The sequence below is a fragment of the Tripterygium wilfordii genome, chromosome 15 (assembly GCF_013401445.1).
Source record: "Tripterygium wilfordii isolate XIE 37 chromosome 15, ASM1340144v1, whole genome shotgun sequence".
In the NCBI taxonomy this organism is placed as follows: Eukaryota; Viridiplantae; Streptophyta; class Magnoliopsida; order Celastrales; family Celastraceae; genus Tripterygium; species Tripterygium wilfordii.
The window spans coordinates 10585188-10604855 of NC_052246.1; the positions used below are offsets into that span (position 1 = coordinate 10585188).

A 19668-nucleotide genomic window follows, 5' to 3' on the forward strand; every position below is an offset into this window, starting at 1 on the left:
ACAATTGAAAATACCTAACTACCCTTATAAAATCGTTCCCCATTGGTTACAGACATGATTTACCCCAAATGCCCTTGAAATTTTGGTGCTGAAAATTTTAGATCCGCGTTAGGTGTCTGGACAGCTTCTTAAGGTGTCCGGACACCTGGGCTTCATCAAGTCTTCGTTATAGGCTCTGTCTCATTTTTCAAAGGAAGTGTCCGGACACCTAATTTGAGTGTCCGGACAGTAAGTGTCCGGACACATTGAGAGGTGTCCCGACACCTCACAACAAAAAGTGCCCAAAAAGTGCTCCAACTTGCCCGAACAAGGTCCGATTCCTACAAAACCAAGGAGAAACATTTGTAACTGTAAAACTAAGCTAAAATGCAATCAAATACATTAGCTAAGTGCTAGAACATCCTAATTAAAGGACATTGGAACCTCAAAATAGAGGTCCAATCATACATGTAGCTTCATCAGTGCTAAACGACACTGCATGGGGAATAACCTTGTCACGAATAGTTTACCTGTATAAAGCACTTATGATTATCATCAAGCAGCAGGTGCATGCAAAAACAATTGAATTGAAAAGAGTTCAATTAAGATTCCACCTCTAAATTCCTGCAGCAAACCGAGACCACGACAAACGCCGTTGGAGATCGACGATCCCAGTTCCGAGCAAATGACAGACAACACCAAAGACCCATTGCAAAATCAAACTATTTCACGAAGGATTTTTAAAATAGAGGTGACAAAAAAACCAAGCAGAGAATGAGACAAATACTCACCCAAAAAATACAGTTTCAATGTGATCGCAAGAGGAGAGAATCACCCGCCTTCTTTGTTCTTCTTATTGTGTTGTTGCCCAGTCCCCTGAGGGAATTCAACTGTTTTTTGTCTAAAGAACCAAATCAGAGACCAAGATAAACACCCGCAGCAAATCAAAGACCACCCGAGATACCTGATGTGAATCGACGATCCAAATCCGTAGCTTCGAAAGAAAAGGGCCTGTTGCAAAATCAATCTGCTTCATAAGGATGAAAGTAAAACAAAAAGGAAGAGGAAAAAAATTCAGGAAAAATTACCATTTAAAAATACATCTCATGTGGGAATTTGATCGTAAGATATGAGAATGAGACAGAAGAGAAACAAAGCGCTAGCAAGGACTCCGTTTAAAATATATGAAGGTACCAAAGGGAGATTTTAGAGAAAACATCCATACCTAAATTGGATTGGAACTCCTGCTTTAGGGAGTTATACCATTAGATTTTGCTGATGAAACGGATGAACTGTTAGGAGAACAATGATCCGCTTGAGAGGGATGTGGAGATAACCCCATGAACCCACCCAGTAGATGCATGAATTGAAATTGCTGAAGAAAAAATTGATGCACACATCTTTCCAAATGTACGACTCCCGAAAGTAGGTGCACATCCTGATTTGGATTTGAAACGTCGGAAAAGAAGAAGAGATGTCCAGGATGAGATGATCATTAAACACTCTTGAATTTTGTAATTTTGTTTTAGATGCATTTAGAATCGTGAGGGAATAACAGGCAGAAGAAATGTGGAAAGAGAAGAAGAGACGTTCAGGATTTCATCCGAGATAATTTTCTCTCTTTGTTATTTTCCGTATTTCACAATGAAGCCTTTTCTTCATCTCTTTCCTCTTTTCCGAAATTCACGGGGAAGACATCTTCGAACGTCTGTTTTATATACATAAATTGATTGATGATGATACTCCTTGTGTCTACTGATTGGATCTTAAAGTCCAGTGAATACTCAAGATGAAGTTAATTAGTAATTGCATAAATGGCGTAAATCACTTTGTCCACAGACTCATAAAAATCTCTGAGTAATGGGGCATTCAATCAATCAAAACTAATTAGATTGATTGAATGGATTAATTTGCCTTTTTTACTTTTTTATACAAAAAAACAAAGTTCTTAAAAAGACGTAGAAGGTGCTTCTCCAATTTATTGCCTCTATTTGGGGTGATCCCGCTCCACCAAACATATTGATTAAGCCAACATTACCGCTGGCTCTATGTCAGTGGTACCATTGACAAATTACAAGCTCCAATTAAATGAAAAATTATTTTATACAATAATTTATTTTAATAATAAGTATAATATAATTTTCAACAACTTATGACAGCCTTTTATCCACAGCTTTTAAGTTAACAATGAAAATCAATGTAAACGTTCTACTAAAACTGAGGCTATTTTGGTGACAAATTTCTTTGCCTATGTGCAACTTGGTGGCTGTAATTGCAGAAGTTGAAAGGATTTTATGTCTTGAAGGAAAGTTGATTGTCCGGGACAATGCCAAAACCTTAAGTGAGGTTGAGACCTTGGTCAAATATCTGCAATTGGAGGTCAGAATGACTTGCTCAAAAAACAATGAAGGATTAATGCTTTTGTGTTCAGAAGGCAAAGTGGCAACCTGAAGCGGTTGAAACGATTTCGTCAGCCATTGCTTGAAAACAATACCTCTCTTGGTCATGGACTTGGTCTACCATTCGGATACCCAGATTGTGCCGTAGTATGCCTTCAAAACACAATTATACAGCAGATCAGTCTCCAACACCTTTGTATTTTTCAAAATTGTCTATCATTTTACTTTTGCTAGTGCAGTTACAAAGATTAGTACCACAGCCCTAGGGGTTTGATTTTGTAATAACATTATCAATAATACTAGCCAAACACATGCATGCTCAACCTCGGCTTGCTTGCAAAGGTCTGAGCTCGAGCTCGAGCTCATTTGAACCTAAAAATCTTGTTCAAGCTCAAGCTCGATTCTCCTTACCCATTAGTTCTCAAATTCGAGCTCGAGCCGAACTTTCACATTTTTTATATATTTTCTAAAAAATTGTTGAAAATAACATAATATAATATATATTGAAAATATATTTTCGAGCTCGGCTCATGAGCCGAATATATGCATTCTCAAATTCGAGATCAATTATTTAATCAAGCTTAACCCTATGTTCAAGCTTGAAGCTAAACTAATTCAAGCCAAGCCTAATCGAGCTCGAGCCCAAATAGTTTGACTAAGGCTGGGTTCGTATGCAGCCCTAGCCCAAATCCACCTTTGAGGTTGCTGTGACGGATTGTGTGGTATGTTGCAGTAGATAAGACAGGCTTCTGCGTTTTGTGTTGTGCATGTGATGGTTGAAAAACATTTGGTTCAAATTATTCATGTGCCCCCTAAAATATCAAGCCTCTGCTTATGTTTTTAGAGTGCTGATACAGTAGCTTTGGCATGAAATTCAGAGTCAGAGGTGATGTAAAGGCTTTGGTATCAAGCAATGGTTGTGTTGAAAATAAACCATAATAATTAATAAACAATTAAGCATATAATCCTGATTACTTACCAGAGCATAGCTTAAAAGTATACCACTAAAATACTAAAGGTTCCAAAAGTAAATCGTGATTAGAAAGGTTGCCACATTTAATTTGAAACAAATGATAGGGGCTCAACTCTAACCAATTGAACTGATTACAAATATCGACAAAATGCATAAAATAATCTCTAACCTATTACCATTCTCATCACCCAATTCAAGACATCAAAACCAATACAACAACATGATAGCATCTTAAACTGTAACTGCCTAGGATCTCATAAGAGGAAAAAAAACACATTCCAAAAGACGTCCACCACCTATTTCTACATCCCTGCATTGCCAACCACCAACCCCCTGACTGTTGACCATATTGGCTGCTGCTGACCTTTATCAGTGCATAGTCCATATTAACTGGATAACACCAATTACTGAATTATACATACTAATTATTCTTCAATTTAAATACCCTCCTCAAAAGATAATCATGTCCAAATGCACAAAAACAGGGAGAGCAAATTTATAAACAAATAGAACGACTTATGAGAACAATATATGACAATCGCACCTAAATAAACATTGGCGTGCATTGTTTACACTTAATTTCCACTATTTTTAATTCAGATTGCAAGAGAATGATGTCCTTGATGAACTCAATTAGTCAACTAAATTCACAATTTCCTGAAGTCTCACACTTTTCACAATGTCCTTCATGAAGTCCTAATACTTTTCAACTCAATTAGCCAATTAAATTCACAACTTCCACTCTTTTCATCGCGTTTCACGCTCTCAAAAAATTTTAAAATCCCAAAAAAGATGATATCCTTGATGGAACTCAACTCTGATTTTTTCACCATCTATGAAATCACAAATTTCTCTCCTTATATCCATACTGTTATTTTTTTTACAGCTGTTCCCTTATGTTTCTTTTCCGCTTTCGCTCTATAGGGTCTGTTACTTTCAAAGTTTGAGTTTTTCTTTTTCTGTAGCTTGGGACTAAAAGGGAGAAGAGAACAATAAAACATAAACTGACTCACATCATAAATTCGGGACTATGGTTGATGTATAAAATCATATTCACTATCTTCAGTCCAAATGCATCCCTTGTGGTTCCATGGATTGACGAAGCTGCGAGATCCATGAGACAAAACCGAGACAAAAGATCGATTAATCTCCATCGGAAACCCACCAAGATTGTAAACCCATGAAGTAGAGAGAGGGTTATTGAGAAACGGAAGAAGCAGAGGAAAAAGAGACCTTCCTGAAGAGGAAAAAGAGAGAAGCGAGAGAGCATCTTTGAACACGTGTGGGAGACAGAGTGATGGATCTAAAGAACAGAACAATAAGCTTGGACAATCTGAATGTTAAGCATACTCCCTCAGAAACTGGAATACACAGCAACATAGGGTTTCATTCAAAGCAAAATATATTGTTCCAAGTTCTACAGACGGCGCAAAGCTAGACTTAACAACAACCCTAAGGATAACTAAATATAAACTGACTAAAATAACCCTAAACATAAAGGACAAAATAGAGACATATATTAAAGAAGCTTAAGCACTAAATTACAAGTCACTCAACACTCCCTCTGACTTGCGATTTTGGCACAACCCCCATCATAGCTCTGAGATAGCAAAATTTCTCCCTTGGTAGAGCCTTTGTCAAAATATCAGCCCATTGCTCTTCACTTCTGTAGAACACAAGAGTTATCACACCTTCCTCAATCTTGTCCCTTACAAACTGGTACCTAATTGCCATGTGTTTTGTTAGATTATGGTCAACTGGATTATTTGCAATTGCAATTGCAGACTTACTATCACTTATCACTTCAGTTGGGCAATCTTCAACTGCACCTATATCCCACAAAATCTTTCTTACCCATACAGCTTGAGCTGCAGCCTTAGAAGCATCCACATACTCAGCCTCAGCTGTGGAGAAAGTCACACTATTCTGTTTCTTAGAAGCCCAAGTGCATACACTTGTTCCCGGACTAAACAGAACACCAAATGTGCTTCTCAAATCATCAAAGCTTCCACCCCAATCACTGTCACAAAATCCCTTCAACTTTACTTGTTTTCCAGCAGCATACCAGAGGCCATAATTTATAGTTCCCTGCAAGTACCTCAGTACTCTCTTTGCCGCGCCAAAATGAACTTGAGTTGGATTCTACATGAACCTAGATAGCAAACTGGCAGCGTACATCAAATCTGGTCTTGTATTTGTAAGATACAAAAGACTGCCCACTAAGCTCCTGTAGGCCACAGCATCAGCTTTCCCTGAACAGTCTTCCTTGTGCAATTTTTCAGTTGCAACTAGAGGCACAACTACCGAATTACAGTCCAACATGTTGAACTTGTCAAGCACAAATTTAGCATAACTAGATTGAGAAATGAAGATGCCTTCTTTGGATTGATTCACCTCAATTCCCAAAATATATTTAAGAAAGCCCAAATCATTCATCTCATAAGTCGCCATCATATTTTTCTTGAACTCCTCAATCAACTTATCAGAGTTGCCAGTGATCACTAAATCATCAACATAAATAGACACAATCAGAATAGACTCTCCTTCCCTCTTAGTATACAAAGTCTCCTCATTTCTGCTTTTTTGTAAACCCTGTGGTCTTAAAAAACTTATCCACCTCTGAGTACCAAGCTCTAGGTGACTACTTTAGTCCATAGAGAGCCTTTTTAAGTTTTTAAACCTTGTCTTCCTTTCCTTCCACTAAGAACCCTTCAGGCTGAGAAATGTAGACTTCTTCCTCTAACTTCCCATTCAAAAAAGCTGACTTGACATCTAACTGATGCACCTTCCACATTTTCTGAGCTGCCACTGATAATAACAACCTCACTGTTTCAAGCCTTGCCACAGGAGCAAAGGTTTCAAGAAAATCCACACCAGGCTTCTGAGTAAAACCTCTTGCCACAAGTCTGGCTTTATACTTTGCACACTGCCATCTGAATTCAACTTCACCTTATACACCCATTTTACTCCAACAATGTCCCTGCCAGCTGGTCTATCGACCAACTCCCATGTGTCGTTCTTGATAATCATGCCTATTTCATCTTGCATAGCTTTACACCACAAAGGATCCTTTTTAGCTTCATTAAACCCTTCAGGTTCTTGCACAGCAAAATTACAAGCTGTATACACTTTAGATAGCTCCCTCATCCTTCTAGGACCTTCTTCGTCACTATTGTCCTCATCTTCCAGTATGGTTTCAGTGTCAAGAGCATCAGATTGTTGCATTTGATCTAAAGCAAGAGTCGAAATTTAATTAACAGTTGTTGTCTCTTGAGGAATAAAGTCTCCATTGCCTTCTATCAGCAACTCATTTTCCTTCCATATGAAAGCTTCATCAAAAACTACATCTCTACTGATCACTAGCTTTTTGGTCTCAACATCAATGACTCTGTATGCCTTGGAATTAGAGCTATAGCCCACAAAAACACACTTCCTGCTCTTTTTATCAAGCTTGGTTCTCTTTTCTGCAGGCACATGAACAAAACAAAGACTGCCAAACACCTTCAGATGATCAACTGAACTCTTTATACCTGACCATGCCTCACTCGGAGTCCAATCTGGAACTGCCTTAATGGGACACAAATTTAAGATATACACTGCAGTATTGACAGCTTCAGCCCAGTAAACTTTGGGAATATTCTTCTCACTCAGCATGGCTCTTGCCATTTCCATTATAGTTCTATTTTTTCTCTCGGCCACTCCATTTTGCTGGCAGTAAGTTGTTTTACAATACCTTCCTCCTGACAGAACTGCTCAAACTTGGCTGAGGTGTCTACTCCACCTCGATCACTCCTTAACCTTTTTAGCTGCTGACCAGTCTCCTTCTCAACCAAGGTCTTGAATCTTTGAAACATAGAAAATGTCTCAGATTTCTCTTTAAGAAAATACACACAAATTTTTCTCGAAAAATCATCTATAAAAGTGAGAAATATTTGCAGTGATTAATAGACAAGACTTGCATAGGCCCACAAAGATCAGTATGAATTAATTCTAAAACTACCTTATCCCTCCAAGTGCTTTGGTTAGGAAAAGAAGTTCTATGTTGCTTCCCCATAATACAAACTTCACACACATCTACTGAACTTGTAATTTTTGGTACACCAAAAAGAGAGGGTTATTGAGAAACGGAAGAAGCAGAGGAAAAAGAGACCTTCCTGAAGAGGAAAAAGAGAGAAGCGAGAGAGCATCTTTGAACACGTGTGGGAGACAGAGTGATGGATCTAAAGAACAGAACAATAAGCTTGGACAATCTGAATGTTAAGCATACTCCCTCAGAGATGGCAAAATCTTTTATGCCACAATTGCGTAGTTTGATCAATCCCTACAGCAGCTTTAAAAGCTAACAATTTCTCAGTTTGAAAATCCACCATAAAATTCCTGTGATTCTTCATGGGAATGAACATCAATTTCTTGCCTTCTCTGTCATGTATCATACAACCCTTACCTTGAAAAACAAGCTTGTACCCATTCTCAATCATTTGGCCTACACTTAATAAATTGTGACGAATTTCTGGAACAAACAGAACATCATTAATAAATTTGTGTCCTTCATTAGTAGTGATCTTCACTCTGCCTTTACCCTTAGATTCGACAACTACACCATCTGCCAAACGAACCTTAATGGGAATGGTAGCGTTGATGTTCTCAAATAAGCTCTCAATTCCTGACATATGGCTACTACAACCACTGTCAAGGAACCACACATTTTCAGGAGTATTCACAACAAACTCACCCGCATAAAATAAATTTTCTTCCTGGTCAGTACTATAATCAACAAAATTTGCTCTACTCTCTGATTTCAAATGGCAATGTTTTTGGATATGACCGAATTTTTTGCAATGATGACACTGAGGTTTCCCCTTAAACCAATAGTCTCCAGCAATATGACCAATTTTCTTACATATATCACATTGTTTACTAGAGCCAGAAAAATTTTCAGAGGTGTTACCTCGATCTGAGCTTTCCAGGCAGAAGTATCTTGCCCTCTCCAGCTGGGCTGCTTTCCCTTCTTGTGATCATCTCTGAGAGACATTTGAGACTGAAATGCCGACTCTAAAGATTGAGTCTGTTCGCCTCTCCGAAGCCTGCGTTGGTTATGCGCGCCCAATGACCCAACTAGCTCCTCAGGACTGAGCACAGTAAGGTCCTTTGATTCTTCAATCGCAGCAACGACCACATCATATCTTTCAGGTAAGCTAATCAACATTTTTTGGACAATTTTCTCATCAGAGACTTCCTCCCCCAAGGTTCGCATCTGATTGACCGTATCAATCAGCTTGTCGTAGAAATCTTTCATCGTATCATTATCTTGCATCCGTAGATTTTCAAACTCCCTGCGAAGATTTTGCAACCTGATGATGATGGTCATGCCATCATCTTCAAATTCTTTGGCTAGCACATCCCATGCCTCATTAGCTTGAACAGCTCGAATAATACTAGGGAATATAATTGGCCCAACGCCATTCTGCAATCGGGTCAAAGCCTTAGCATTCAACATTCTTGTACTCTCCAGAGTTGTCTTCGCCGTCGCATCTAGCGAGGTCTCATCTTTAGGTTCCTTGTACCCGGTTACAACAATGGTCCATAGACCTTCAGACATCAAAAAAGTTCGCATTCGAACCTTCCACGAAGCATAATCATCCCCAGTGAAAATTGGAATGAGCGATCGATCAGCACTTGAGGAAGCCATCACAAACAGCAAGGAAACACAACGAAAGAAAATATTCAATCCAAGCTCACACCTGCTCCGATACCACTGATGGATCTAAAGAACAGAACAGTAAGCTTGGACAATCTGAATGTTAAGCATACTCCCTCAGAAACTGGAATACACAGCAACATAGGGTTTCATTCAAAGCAAAATATGTTGTTCAAGTTCTACAGACGGCGCAAAGCCAGACTTAACAACAACCCTAAGGATAACAAAATAGAAACTGACTAAAATAACCCTAAACATAAAGGACAAAATAGAGACATATATTAAAGAAACTTAAGCACTAAATTGCAAGTCACACAACACAGAGACCAAAAGAAGATACAAATGTCAAACGTTTCATAGCTATGTGTCAACACTATTGATCGTGAGGTGAGCCGTGAGCCAGCAAGAATGTAGTGGTCAAGAAAAAAATCTCTGTTCAGCTCAACAAAATCATCTGATGAGTCAAAATTATTTATGGGTTTAGAGTTTATCAAAATTATTTATTGATTGTGGAGGCTTTGTACAATTTTCTGTAAATCAAATTGACAAACCCTCACCCAAATAGACAAACCCTTTTTAAGCATCACCTTAAACTCCAAAATATTCATATTTCCTTGATGTTTTTGTGTCATTCTAGATCATTTTAAGAAATAACACCGTAATGTCAGAGGAACACATAACAAAATTCAAGAACATTTAGAGAAGAAGCAAAAGAAAACAAACCCTCAGCAACACGAGAATAACCCAGCTAACAGAAACTCTGTACCCAAACTCTTTAATTTCTTGTTGGTCTCACCCAAGAAAAGCATCAGGAAGAAAGACACTACAACAGAGATCAATGATAGATGTTCGCACCTCAATAACCAATGCACCACGCGTCCGTAGATTTCATCTCCTTCGGTGCACTCTCTGTTCCACGATCTTTGACAAAAGGCTGGATGAGTTAAAACCAACGCTACCGTTCACGTCTACTGAAAACCCACCAAAAGAATAATATCCCTCTAAAGAAACCCAACTAAATAAAAGCCACACATGTGAAACAAAATAAAGATAATCTCGGCTTCTTTGGTGACAATCTCGACTTGGGCCCACTTTAAACTCAAAGCAGCAGAGTCTTGGGCCCACTTTCGTTATGAACCTAAGAAAGTGTTAAACAGATAAGGAAAGGCTATACATTAGTTGTAATTGAATAGGAAGTAAATATGTAATTAGTTTTACATCCACTAGTCATGCTTAACTCAATCCCATGATTATAGTAATATGATTCATTGTAATCTTCCTTTCACACAAAGGAAAACTCTTGTATATATTGTTACTGTGATAATGAGAATTCAAGTTGCCTGAATACCCTTTTTTACATGATATCGGAGTAGGCTTAACAAACACTTTTTCTTTCCCAATCGTGTTATCCATGGCTGGCAACGAAGGTACAACAACCATAACCCAATACTCAATTCCAGGGAAGAAGACACTCCCGACCCTTTCTTTCTTCATCATTCAGACCATCCTGGTTTGATTTTGGTCTCAAAAAAAACTCAATGGCAACAACTACAATACCTGGTCTCGTGCAATACGCATTGCTTTCAGTGCCAAAAATAAGATTGGTCTTATTGACGGTACCCTCAAACAGCCAACTCCGGACAAGAACAACATATGGCAGCGATGTAACGACATGGTCCTTTCGTGGCTGTTGGGCTCTTTGGAGCCGGATATTGCTGACAGCGTAATTTTTCTACCCACTGCTCATGAAATTTGGGTGGATCTTCATGAGCGATTTTCCCAAGGTAACGCTCCTTACCTCTTTCAAATTCAACGAGATATTACGTCTTTAACCCAAGGCCAGCTTTCCGTTGCTGCATATTATACCAAACTCAAGGGCCTTTGGGATGAATTGGCATCACATAGTGTGAAAGTTACTTGCACATGTGGAGCACAGAATGAAACTAACAAACTCATGCAATTTCTCATGGGTTTGAATGAGTCGTATAGCGCGATTCATGGACAACTTTTACTGCTGAAACCTCTTTCTTCTCTCAAGAAGAAAAGCAAAGAGAGCTTGGTTCCATTCGGGTCCCAGAAACTGCTGCAATGGTTGTCCGTCATGATTCTTGATCTCGACCTGATCGACCTCCTCTTCATTGTTCCTATTATGATATTGATCACCATACTAGAGGAAATTGTTGGCAACTCAATGGATATCCTCCTAGACATCCACGCCATGGTCAGCAGCCTAAGCAATACAATCGCAGCAATAATCGTTCCCATAATAATTGAGGAAACAACAATCGCTCTCGTAGTACTCCTTCAGCAAATCAAGTCAATTCTCATGCTATGACATCACTACAAGACATTCAAGCTGCTCTGCCAAATCTGTCTGACCAACAACACCAACAAATTCTCTCTATCATGGCAGACACAAATGTGCCCCAAGCCAATGCCTCCCTCACCCAAGGTTTGTTACCGCTTGCTCCCTCCAATGGTCCATGGATCATTGACAGTGGAGCAACGGATCACTTCGCTTGTTCCTCCAACTTAATGACAAAAAGTAAACCGTATCTACATTTACCACCCGTTTCTTTACCAAGTGGAGACCAAGCTCCTATTTCATTAATCGGCACAGTGCCTTTAAGTTCAAGCCATCACTTGCATAATGTTATTTGTGTACCCAGTTTCAATATTAATCTTTTATCCGTAAGTAAAATTACAGATGGATTACGATGCTCTATAACCTTCTTCCCTTCTTGGGTTGTTTTGCAGGACTTGGTTTCAAAGGCGACGATTGGAGTGGGTAAGCGACGCGGGGATCTCTACTATCTGGTTGCATTAGCCAACACCATCCATCCACCGGCCTGCAACCTCATCTCCATTTCACCAGAACTTTGGCATCGTCGTCTAGGATATTTATCATTTTCTCCTTTGAAGGTCTTAGCTAGTAATTCCCTAGATTGTTCTTTTTCTTCCGATTATGCTGGTGATGTTTGTCCCTTGGCAAAACAAACTCGCCAACCTTTTGGCACCAGCACTATTTCTACTGATAACCCTTTTGCTCTTTTACATTGTGATATTTGGGGACCAAATAAACACCCTTCTCTTACTGGGGCTTATTATTTTTTACCCATTGTTGATGATTATTCTCGCTTCACTTGGGTTTTTTTGATGCGTCACAAACATGACACTCAACACATTCTACAATCGTTTTTTGCATATGTTGAGAATCAATTTCATTCTAAAGTTAAACAAATAAGAACTGACAATGGGGGAGAATTTTTATCCATGCGTGATTATTTTTTTCAACATGGCATTATTTTTCAACACTCTTGTGTCTACACACCACAACAAAATGGTGTTGTAGAACGCAAGCATCGACATCTCCTCAGCACTGCTCGAGCCCTTCATTTTCAATCTCACTTACCAATTAAATTTTGGGGAGAATGTGTCCTTACAGCAGCTTACATCATCAACCGTCTTCCTACGAACCTCCACAAGAATAAATCACCTTTTGAAATACTCTACCAAAAGCCTCCTTCCTACCATCACATGAAAGTATTCAGCTTCCTTGCCTATGCCACCAATGTCCATCCCACTTCCAAATTTGATGCCCGAGCTCACAAATGGCTATTCATTGGTTACCCCGTGGGACAAAAAGCTTACAAACTCTACAATCTCACCACACATAAAACACTCACAAGCCATGACATTCTTTTTCTTGAAAATACATTTCCTTTCCAACCTTCCTCTATTGCACCCACAATTCATCAACAGTCTTCACCTGGTCCTCCGATTCCCATCATTCCCAAGCCTCCTATATCACCCCATGCTTCCGCACCACTTCTCAACCAACCCATTTCTCCCACCATCTACTCCGCTGCATCTAACGTCACTATTACCATCGACCCAACACCTTCTCCAACTACATTCCCCCAACCATCCAACGACACAACACCACCTCCACCTCCTATCCGCACTTCTACCCGATGTAAACAACCTTTTGTTAGTCTTCGTGATTACGTTTGTTCGCAGGTTGTTCTGCCACCACTCCCTTCTTCGTCTTCACCGCCAGGTCCCCAAATAGGTACTCGTTATCCTCTCTGTAATTTTATTTCATACCATCGCTATTCTCCCAAACACCTTTCTTTTGCTCATGCTATTAGCAGTATCGTCGAACCTAACTCCTTTGCATAGGCTAATGTTGAGCCCAAATGGCGTGATGCTGTGGCTTATGAACTTAAGGCTCTTACTGCAAATAAAACTTGGACTCTCATTTCGTTGCAGCCTGGCAAAACACCCATTGCCTGTAAATGGGTTTATAAGATCAAACACCGTGCCGATGGATCTATCGAACGCTACAAAGCTCGCCTCGTTGCCAAAGGTTTTACTCAAATTGAAGGCATTGATTATCATGATACTTTCTCTCCTACTGCTAAAATGGTTACAATTCGGTGTCTCTTGGCCATCACTGCTAGTCAGAATTGGTTCCTTCACCAACTCAATGTTCATAATGCTTTTCTCCATGGCGATTTGAATGAAGAAATTTATATGTCAATTCCTCCCGGGCTTTAGCGACAGGGGGAGAACTTGGTGTGTCGCCTCCACAAGTCCCTTTACGGACTTAAACAAGCATCCCGACAATGGTTTGCCAAGTTTACACAAGCAATTCTAGCAGCCGGCTTCATTCAGTCCAAAGCTGACTACTCTCTTTTCACCGGTCGAAATGACAGCTCTTTTACGGCATTACTAATCTATGTTGATGATATTTTAGTCACAGTGAACAATGTTGAAGCTATCAAATCTCTTAAAGGGTTTCTCAATCAACACTTTCGTATTAAGGATCTTGGAGATTTAAAGTTTTTCTTGGGGATAGAAGTTTCCAGATCCAAGCAAGGAATCTATATATCTCAACGAAAATATGCGCTTGAGATTTTGAAAGAACATGGACTCCTAGGCACTTGGCCAGTTGGTTTTCCAATGGAGGAAACAAAACTTTCTGATGACAGTGAGCTATTGAAGGATCCTGATAAATATAGATGACTTGTTGGGCGTTTAATTTATCTCACCATCACCAGACCAGATATAACTTACTCTGTGCATGTTCTTAGTCGGTTCATGCATCAACCTCGCCTCCAACATATGGAGGCAGCTCTTTGGATTGTTCGGTACCTTAAATCAACTCCAGGCCAAGGTTTGTTGTATCGTTCCAATAACAAATTGAATTTGATTGCTTATTGAGATTCAAATTGGGCTGGTTGCCATACTAGTCGCCGTTCTACTACCGGGTATTGTGTATATTTGGGGAGTTCCTTGATATCTTGGAGGACAAAGCGACAAAGAATTGTGTCATTATCATCAGCTGAAGCAAAATATCGAGCAATGGCCAGTACATGTTGTGAAGTGACTTGGTTACGCTATTTGTTGAAAGATTTGTCTTTTGCACAATCTACTCCTTCCACTATGCATTGTGACATTCAAGCCGCACTTCATATAGCAGCAAATCCGGTTTTCCATGAAAGAACCAGACATATCGAAATTGATTGGCATTTCATTCGAGACAAGATAATTGACGGGACAGTTGCTACAAAATTTGTCAGTTCTTCTCAACAACTTGCAGACATGTTCACAAAGCCATTGGGGAAAGAGAAATTCTCACTCATGATGCGCAAGTTGGGTGTTCTTGATATTCACTCTCCAATTTGAGGGGGAGTGTTAAACAGATAAGGAAAGGCTATACATTAGTTGTAAGAATAGGAAGTAAATATGTAATTAGTTTTACATCCACTAGTCACGCTTAACTCAATCCCATGATTATAGGAATATGATTCATTGTAATCTTCCTTTCACACAAAGGAAAACTCTTGTATATATTGTTACCGTGTTAATGAGAATTCAAGTTGCCTGAATACCCTTTTCTACAGAAAACACTACACTATAACTCAAGTGCTTGAGAATAGGTGTGATCCAACGAAAGCATGCCCAAATCACGATCAATGGTGTTGTTGGCTTGCGACACCTGTCCAAGAAGTGATTACCCATTAGGAACCCAACAAAAGAAAAGCCACACGCATGAGTACAGAAAAAACTCACTCGCTCTAGAAATCTAGGAAGACAGGTGTCGGCAAGCCATGCTTGCCTCACCCATAATAATATATAATATAGATAATCGAATTCCTGAAATGATATACTTATTTAGGAGTCACCATTTAGTTAGCGGGCCTAGGCCTGACCTGAGCCCGAAATTACATCGGACCTGAGCAGCTGAACCCTATGACTCAGGCAGGACTGAGCTCCATTTCTGAGGCCGAGTCAGACCTGAAGTTCGACACCTCAAGCTAACTTTAGGTTGGCCAGAGCCCAAAGCCCGGCCCAAGGCTTGACCAATACATGTATATATATGTCTAATGCTGAAGTGACTGCATCCTCATAACATTTTCAACCACACTAAACAATATTAACAAATATCTCAGAACCGAATGAGAGAAAAGTATGTTGCAAAGCATACTTTAATAAACAGCCCAATCGTCAAATTTCATGAAAAATGATAGGCAAGCTTAGTAAGTGATTTTCTAAAGAACGTTCAAGAGAACAAGTACAATGTCATTTCACAACGGTATTGTTCTAATGCAGTCATCTTAAGCTCTAAAAAACCAGATTCTTACATTCATGTCACTGTATAGTAAGACTAACAGTCAAAAAAATCCAAAAATAAAACTCAAAAAATAAAAATATATTAAATAGTCAAAGTAAAGACCCGAAGCCCGAGGCTCAGCCCAAAGGCCCGAGCCTTAGGGGCCCTAGCCAGGCCTAAGCCTCATTTTGAGGGACTGGCCCGAAGCTCGATTCTCAAAATCGAGCTTGGGCCCAGGACCCAAAAATTATGGCTGACCTAGCCCGGCCTGATGCCTACCCCTATACACATTTGTAGTATTGCACTATAGCAAAATTTTCAATTGTTTACGTGATTTTTCATGGCATAATGTACCTATAAGTCTGAAAGTCTCTAGGCTACACTGGAACACTCTGAACCTCACTTCACTAATTTTTGGTGGTTGGTATTGCTTGATTTTCTTACTGACTGTTCGATATTTTCTTCTATGTTCTATCAGTTTGTTAAACTTGTAAGAGTTGGATAGATTACTGTCCAAGTTTCAAACAGCTTGACATAGTTTATGATTCTTCCTAGCTTGTTTTCTTATTTTGTTTTTTTTATCCACAACCCTTCAAATCTTTTCCATCCATTGTGTAAATGATGATTTTTCCACAGCGGACCCTCCCATTAATCAACAAACCAGTAGTGAGTAAGATATGGACCCTACCATTCTATCCTGCCACCTATAAGTAAAATAATTTTTTATACTGGGGAGTTTTTTCTTTGGTTGTAAGTGGTATATATCAAGTGCCAAAGTTGGCCATTGGTTTCATTGCATTGTCAAATTTGTGTTTTGATTACTGGTGTTGGAACGAAGGGTTGCCCTAAACTGTGGCTTTTCATAGAATATATATATATATATATATATATATATATATACACACATTGTTATCTTCTATTGCAACAGTACTTTTGGCTATGTTGGCAAAGTAGAGGACAAGAATGTCAAGATGCTCCCTTTTGACTCCTTTTAAATTGCTCTCTTAACATCCTTTTAGATTTTATACGATTTGGCTTGTTTAGCTTCTGAGTTCTGAAAGAAATATTAATGCAAATTAGGGCACTTCCTCGTGTTGACATGATTGAGGGTTTAGAATATTAAATCTAGTTCTTTTGGTGGGGTTTGTTAAGCATGGCTTGGAGGGCTTTACAGCCCTTTTTTTTTTTATTAATCACACATGCTTGATGCTTCATTGGATTATTAATTATAATGTCTCACCTTTTGAAGAGAAATTGCATCCATGCATCATAGTCTGCAAAGCTAGTTAACTAAATCATTAGGTTGGATAAAATGCTTTGAGATTGTTTGAATTTGATGACTTTGCTGTTGGAGATTTTTAAAATTTATTTTGTTGGAATTGATCAATAAAATTGGAGTCGGTTCGGATTGGGTGAGGAGGCTAGTTTTGTTGTTGGTATGGTCTTTCTGGAGCTGTCATCCGGACGGGGGGCTGTAACCGTCCGAGCAGCTCAGGTGCATGGAGTGGCAGAAGGCTCTTATTGGACATCTGGCTCAAAGAAGGCTGATGAACTATTCAGACAAGTGATTTGGGTGTTAGACAACTACATTGGAAGAACAAGCTAGTTTGAGTTCTTGTCGTCCGGATGGGTTAAGTAGGCATCCGAAGGGCTGACGGGATCTGCTATTTATTATAAATAGGAGACTTGTTTTCTAGGGTTGTAAGTTTTTATTTCTATTGTTTTGTTTTATTAAAAAGGGTTAGAGAGGTTGCTAGTTGGTGAGAAATAGCAAGGTAGAGAAAATTTTGTGAGAAATCTCTTGGTGTAATAGGTTTTGGGTATGAGACTGTGAGAGATTCCAAGAGGTAGAGTTTTAGAGACTATGAACATGAGTGAGGGCTTATGATAATCTCTTGAATTCTTGGGTATTCTTGGATTTCTTTGTTAGAGATATCACTGATAATATGGTTGTACAAATTTGTCATATAGTACAAGCTTCTCTGGTTATCTCTGACAACAATCAAAGACTTGCTTGATTGTAGTTCTCAAAACAGTTTTTAGTTTTTAAAAATTGAAATGGGTTTAAAAATTTATTTGGGTGGGTGTTTTTAAAAATTATTTTGTAAAATTGAAATCCATTTTTGACTTTCAAAAACTAAAAACCGAAATTAGTATTTGATATTTTGTAAAATTCTTTTATCTTTCCTCTATATTCTTTTCTCTTTCTCCGTGCAGAATCCTCTGCCAAATTAATTTTGTTTTCAGTTTTACTTCTTAAATTTATTTCAAAATCTAAACTTAAAATCAATCTTTAGAAACAAAAAAGCAAAAACATTTCCGAATACACCCGTAGTTTTTTTCTCCAGTTTTGCAGTTTTCTAAGTAAGTTTTTGTGTTGTGATTGTGTTGCTATTCTCTATTTGATATTTTTGAAGGAGGATCTTGGTAAATCTGCGTTTATTTGATTTTTTGAAGGCTATTTTCTTTGAGAAAGCATGACTATAAGGAAAGCGATTGCGCGCAGTGAAGCATGACTTTTCATACCAGTTTTGTTTCAATCATTAAATTCCAATATTTTTTTCTAACCCTTGGTAATTGATCTCGTTGTTTTTTAATTTGATGGTAAAATTTGGTGAACAAATTGAAATTCCTCACAAGTACACTATCTGTCCATACTCCGTCAATTGACTAACGGAATAAACACATAAATCACACTATTCTTCTCATCACTATCAAATTTTAGAGTTTTTCCCTCAAATTTGGTGTGCATTTTTCTTTGTACCTTATATTTATCGTGAAAAACCCAAAAAAATTGACCTTTACAATTGTGAGAAAAGTGAAATCGTGGGTCTTATTTGCCTTTAAAATGTGTGAATCAGTCAGTTTGGTCGATTATTTTACATTGGAACACACAGGCCGAAATTTCGGTTTTCTTAGATATAGAACACTAATAACCAACGGTCACGATTATCTTGACATGAAAATCGTCCAACGGTTTTCGGTTATTATGGTCGGTTTTTCTGTTTTTGGGTCAAACATTTGGGCTTGATACACTAACTTGGTATACTAGCTAAATATGTGAATAATTAAATAGCCATTTGGTTATGCCATAAGGCATAAATAGTGCAACCTAATACACATCGAATATCCCTAATCCAAAGAAGCAAAGAAAGATTGAAAGAGTAAAATCCAAAAAGGATTTAAGGTCGAAGGACGACACCTGGGCCATTGATTCAAAAATCAACAGTCCAGATTGCAATTATCATAATAATATATTTAAGTATTTAAGTCATTAGTAATAATAAATTATTAAGAATAAAAGATTATAAATTTATAAGTAAAACTATAAATTTGTAAAACTTAAGACAACAACTTTAACTTATTTAACTATAATATAAATATATATTTAATATTTATAAATATATTATTTCGATGGGTTTGGTCGGTTTGTCTTGATAAATAAAAAATTAATCAAATTTTTGGTTTTTTAACTTAGCATAACCGATCGGTTCGGTTTTCATTTACATGTATTATATAAACCGCCCAATCAGTCGATTCGGTTGGACGGTTCGGTTTTATCGATTAATTTTCACAGCCTTTATAGTATAAACTAATGTTTCTGAAGTGTTTGGTACAACTTCTCATGTGAGATTATAAGCTATCTTATAATCTTCAAAATAAGTTGTATCAAACAAGCGATTAATATGTTAGCTTGGAGTGCTGCTGCATTTTGCCACACAAATAGTTGTACCATTTGAACAATTCTGACAACAAGGATTATCTAACTGGAACAGTAACCTTAAAATATTCATATCCAGCTAACAATATGAATATTCAAATCCCTCACTTTCATTCTCTGAGATCCTACCTACTATTATATTATTCTACCAGTTTTATAATTATCAAATGCTGCATTGTCTGCCATTGACCCATCTTTCCTCAAACAAACAAGTTGGCAGTCTCCATACATTACTCAACATGTCTGCTGCCACAACCACTCTAAAGCTGCCATTTTTGG

At 38.3% G+C, this 19668-nt stretch overlaps 1 long non-coding RNA gene across 1 annotated transcript; it reads right to left on the minus strand.

Annotated features, from left to right (window-relative positions):
- Positions 1-3443: 3443 nt before the first annotated feature.
- LOC120016031 lies at positions 3444-4716 on the minus strand. The gene is made up of 3 exons (XR_005471890.1): positions 4585-4716; positions 4365-4455; positions 3444-3741 (listed from the first exon to the last, which is right to left on the minus strand). It is a non-coding gene; the product is annotated as an uncharacterized LOC120016031 (long non-coding RNA).
- Positions 4717-19668: the final 14952 nt, after the last annotated feature.